The sequence below is a fragment of the Bacillus rossius genome, chromosome 11 (assembly GCF_032445375.1).
Source record: "Bacillus rossius redtenbacheri isolate Brsri chromosome 11, Brsri_v3, whole genome shotgun sequence".
Classification (NCBI taxonomy): Eukaryota; Metazoa; Arthropoda; class Insecta; order Phasmatodea; family Bacillidae; genus Bacillus; species Bacillus rossius.
This window is the reverse complement of record NC_086338.1, coordinates 38,121,370-38,126,988: the sequence shown is the minus strand read 5'-3', so window position 1 is coordinate 38,126,988 and position 5,619 is coordinate 38,121,370. Positions and strand designations below refer to the sequence as shown.

Genomic DNA, 5,619 nt, shown 5'->3' with positions numbered 1-5,619 from the left:
TCACCTGAGGAATATAGCAGTATTCACAGTGCTCCTACGGGGGGCGCGGAAGACTACCATAATGAAATAATTCCGCCTGGCCTCTTCGAAAAAGGCGGAAAAGTACCTACCATAACGGAAAACTGCCATAATAATACAGTCAATTTGTTCTCAAAAGGGCCCCTAGCAGGAAAGTTTTGGGGTAGTTTTGATTTTTTTTTTTAATTCTTGTGTTTTATGGGGTGCTGAATCCGAATTTGAGGTTTGCTAACAAAATTTCGTGACGCAACATAAAAAAAAAAGGTAAAAAAAATCTCAATTTTTGGCAGTTTATTGATTATGACTCGAAAACTATCAACTTTTGTAAATAACCTTTCTATTCAAAATGAAAGTATCTAAAATTTCCTACAATTTGTTACTTTATGTTTTTTTTTCTCCGACTAACCGTTTGGGCTCAAGCGCTAGTTGAAAATTGGTGTAGATTGGCTGTGACCCCAAAAACTCACTTCTTCCACTCCAAGACTCTAATTTATTATTAACAGCTGTAATTTAGTGAATTACTTCCAGTTATCTGTACATTTCTTACTTTGATCGTATATGTGAAGGTAGATACAGGTCATTTTTCAAAAATTACATAATGTTCAAGTTACTGTCAGAAATTGTACAAATTTGGTTACAAAAAACTGAAATTCCAACGAAAAATCTTGAAACATAATTTCTTATTTTTTATTTTATTACAAATGTTTATATATTATATCTACCTTTATATGAGCAAAAATTAAATGTGGCGTAGTCGTTTAGAGGTTTCTGGCTGAGGTTCTTCGAAGGCGGCGGGTTCTGACATAGATTCTGGTTTTTCAATCGTCAGTGACGGGGTTTGTACATCTGGAAAATGAAATAGGTGGTGATAAAACAACTTGTGACCAGCTAATACTGGAAAGCTATTCAAACAACTGTTTGCAAATAGGAATTTTCAAAATCTTAAATTAAGTACTAAATCAATGATAGTGTTGGAGATGTCAAATTAAAAGATACCTTTCATACTGACATCGCCGGAATTTTAGGTAATGATAGTACTGACCTTAAATCGATAAGTTTGTGAAGACTATGAATTTAGATGACACTAGTTTTGTGAGATTTGCTTACTTATTCACATTATTTGAATATAAATATATTTTATTGGAAATTGCAGTACTCCTGAGTACACAAATATTGGTAATAGCTTACATCAGGGTTTAGCAGGAGCATAAATGTTTTATTTGATACAATGAAACCCTCAGAAACTTAATTAAATAATCGGGATTATTAAACATGAACTTCTCTGTGTACACAACTACAAAATTTTTTATTTAATGTTTGTGCACATCGCAGTGACATCGCTATGTAATTATTTGTAATTTTAATTGTAACAAAAATTAGAATTCGGTGTTTTTATTTTGGTTGTGTAATATTTCTACTTTTAATAGTATAAAACATGTATTATGTTTTAGCTGTTACAGTATCAAAAGTTCATTTAATGTTTGTGTATGTGTATTTTCCTCCAAAAAAATATTGTGTACCAAAAAAAATCCTACAACAAGAGATTTCACTTTTCTTATAATTTTGTAGTTTTAAATTATAATCTTCGAACCTTTCTTTCCGTTAAACAACTTAAGTAGATATAATAATTAAGTTATTAAATTTAATTCTCCATACATACTACACTTGATATTTTGAGATCATTACGAAATAATATATAATTTTATTTTAAATACTTTTTTTTTGCAAACGTACGGGTTTCAAATACCAAATAAATACTTTAATTTTTTTAATGGTTCTTGCAATTGGGGAGATTGATTATATATTTATATTATATATTTAGGACATACACCATGGCTTATTATAATGTATGTCATAAGAAACCTCAATAACAGACAAGAAAGATAAATGAGCAAACATACAGAAAACAAACGAAACTCAGGGAACGACAGGCACGTGCAAAACAACGATCTTTTAACGAGCGAGATAAAAAAAAATCTGACGGTGTAACATTTTTTGATACGCGCCGTTATTTAAAAACATTAGTAAAATGTCTTCCTAAACACTAAAATGTACGAGTAAAAATAATAGTACTTAAAAAGTAATATTACAGTTTGTTTACAGGTAACACTGTATACATATTTTTATAAATTAGCTTTGACTGTAAATTACATTATGATATTGGTGCAGACGCAATTGTATAAGTACAATAAGCACAACGTAGGCCTTAGTGATAGCTCCTTGATTCCACCCCTGTGACCACGACAGTGTCGATATATCGCGAGACCGTACATGAAACGTTTACTCACACATCTAGTACACAGAACGATTGCTAGAATGCGTCGTACTCACGATAGCTTTCGAGCGCGCTAACGAAAATTTCTCGGAACACGATTCAAAACAACGCGCATTGTTGCGGAGACGATTAAATGGTTACGATTTTAATCGAAAGAAACACAGTTTGTAACCCTTCTTCCTCCTAACTTGAAAGAGGGGTTGCGTCCCCGACTCACTCTGGGCGCGAAGGGAAATTCCAAAAATTATGAAAAGGTATGAAAGGCTACACAATAAAAAATTCCCCATACCAATGCCCAGGGGTCAGGCCAAAAAACTTTAAAGCAGACAAAGCAGAGCAAACAATATTCCAAATAAAGGCTAGACTTTGGGTAATTACTATTAAAAAAAGATAATTTTCAAAAATTAGCATTTACTATATATAACAATACACGTTTGGTTACAAAAAAAGACGACAATAATGGCAGTCTCTTAACCCATTCTCAAAAAGAATCATTACAAATTAAATATTATAAAAATATAAATAACGATGACAACATATATATATATTAATAACGGCCTTACTAATAATTAAATGATCACAACGAAGGTCGTGAGGTGTGGCCACAAAAAAAGGTAAATGCAAGATGGCCTACCTTATATATATCTATATAAAATTCTATATAAAATTGTACATAAAATGTTCTAATACAAAACATGAATTAAACGTATTTCTCAGTTCTCATTAATTGTTCTCTTCCTTGAAATAATTTGTCACTACAAGCTTGCCATTATGTTAACATTCTAGACGTCCGCCGGCTCGCTGACCTTCTTCAATAAACTAGAGAGTCGAATGCCTCGCCGACATACTGTTCCATAAAAATGAATAAATTACGCACTAACATCAGTCCGTGCGTGCGACAAAACTCCCTCGCATACACTTTATAATACTGCAGAAAGTCATTAGAATTAGTAAAGTCCAATTGAAAATACACTGATTATGCCAATGTCTCAAAACGTTGCTACAATTTTCCAAAACGCCGAATTATTTTAAAAATAAACTTTCGTGTCCCACAAAACGGGCAAACGGGCGACCGTTAACAAAAACACGTCATCACATCACCAATGTGTGACATTAAAAACATGGGCCTCTTCTCACAAAAAGGGGGCAAAAGTTCCGTCCAAACTAGAAAAGTTCAGCATGGGCATAAAATCAAATTACGATATTCGCAACAGTTAGTTTATCACCACGAGGGAAAAATCCAATGCGGCCGTCTCTTTTTACCTTGTTCAAAGTGTGCATCGACGGGCAATCCCTTGCCCTGTCGTCCTGCGTGATGTCTCCATGCTGACCCTGCCCATAACCGCCCGCTGCCGCCCGGATCTTAAGTCCGCGCCGTCACATGCTGTGTTCTCACCACTTTTTTTTTTTTTTTTAATTATGTGGCCTATAGCTTTTCGCCAACAGCCAAAGGGTCATTATATTCAGTGTGTATCTCAAATTCAAATCGTTATCAAATATCAGAAATATATAGTACACCCATGCCTTACCCGGGACTCGAACCCAGGACCCCTCGCACCGTAAGCCAGTGTGCATCCGACTACGCTATGGAGGTCGGCGTGTTCTCACCACGAGTCCCGCCAATCGTCCTCGCTTCCAGCTGATACTTCCCATTCCCGGCCGGCCGCATCGGTGACGTCATCGCCAAACCGCCGAGAAGTGGAACTCATGCGAAACACAATCGATATCACGTAACTACCAATCCATAGTTACAAAATAAAGCGCTTAGCTTAAAATAAAATATTAACAGTCACAACCATTATTTAAAGAGACGAATTAACATCAAATAAAAAATGAAAACGTAAAAATACGTAAAATAAAACTATATAAAACTAAAAGCCAGTAACCTCAATAAAGCAAAATTAAATTACAAGGTTAAATGTGGCCCTGACGGCCACAAGTTTATGACACTATATGTGGAACTTCTTCTCACACTTTTTATTAAACATTTTATGCAGGAATTTTTGTGTTGTTGCTTATAGCCGGAATTACAATAGGCGTCTCCGTCCGAACGTCATCCGTTCGTCTATCACTTGGCCCGAAAAATTCCATCAGTAGACCATACAATTTTTGGTAACTTCATACTTTTGATGGACGGACATACGAGATTATAACCTAAAAATGGTTGCAAGGGTTTTGCTTCTTAAATTTTATTATGTTAGAAGTTTTTGAAGTTAGTTTAATTCTTTAGATGCTTACATAATTATTTTACGTGAAAATGTTTGTTCGCTTGTTACAGTGATAGTCGGTTGAACTATCTTCAAAACACCGTCGGATTTGAATCGCTAATAACTATGAGACTAATAATGCGTCAACAATATTGTTGAACCACCAACGGATAAATCGTCTGTACAGGTTATTCGCGCAGTTTGTTTTGCCTGTGATGTCATCGTATCTACGTTGGTGCATGCCCTCGATTGTTACAGATCAGCTTTGTTTAAATTTATAAATTGGTGCTGTGCCGCATAACTGTAATTTTATTTTTCTGCATCATCTCATGTTATTATTTATTCATAATGTGTTGAGTATTCAGGGCTTCACATTAATTTTTTTTTTTTAATACAAGGGGGTCATTATTTAAGCTAGTGCTACTGCAGGACGTTCGTATGTACCATCCCACGCTGTGTTAGCAGCAGGTCAGATTTTACCCGCCTGGCCGCTAGTGACCCGTGCAGAGATCGCACTTTCAATCACAACCAGTTGGACACCCGTGTTGCATTAAGATAGCCAGGGGCGCAACAACTAAATTTCCAAAGGGGGGCAATATACCTATTTATAAAGAATCATCTATCCCTCCTATTGAAGCGGGGGAAAATTTGTATTTCAAGGTGGAAAATGGTGCTATTTAAGCAGTTTTATTATCTAAAAATTGTTTACACAGCACTTTATTTGCCCCCGTTTGCCCCCACTTCAAGGTTTCAAAAGAGGGGGGGGGGGGCAAAATACACTTCCCCCCCCCCCCCATGTTGTTGCGCCCCTGAAGATACCGCCTCCGTACTGGGCGGTCGGCGAAGCCAGCATATGCCAGCAGCACGCTAAGATTTTCTCTATGCTCCCCCCTTTTTCCTTCTTGTTGTGTCTCTGAGAACTCCAGGCTGATCAAAAGCTGACCCTTTCTCCACCAGTATCTCCCACCGCACCGTGGGCATCAACCTCGCCCAAGAATGCTCCTGCCCTTGCTGCCCTCACGCGCGATCTCTCGGCCACCAATAGAACTAAAGTCAAGCCCGTACCAACCCGTACTTTTTCCCCAAGGGAGTGTCACCTCCCAGGCATGCTTGTTTCAG

At 36.6% G+C, this 5,619-nt stretch overlaps 1 long non-coding RNA gene across 1 annotated transcript; it reads right to left on the bottom strand.

The window, feature by feature from the left end:
- Positions 1-768: 768 nt before the first annotated feature.
- LOC134536507 (uncharacterized) lies at positions 769-3,994 on the bottom strand. Its single transcript, XR_010075796.1, has 2 exons — positions 3,902-3,994; positions 769-864 (listed from the first exon to the last, which is right to left on the bottom strand). It is a non-coding gene; the product is annotated as an uncharacterized LOC134536507 (long non-coding RNA).
- Positions 3,995-5,619: the final 1,625 nt, after the last annotated feature.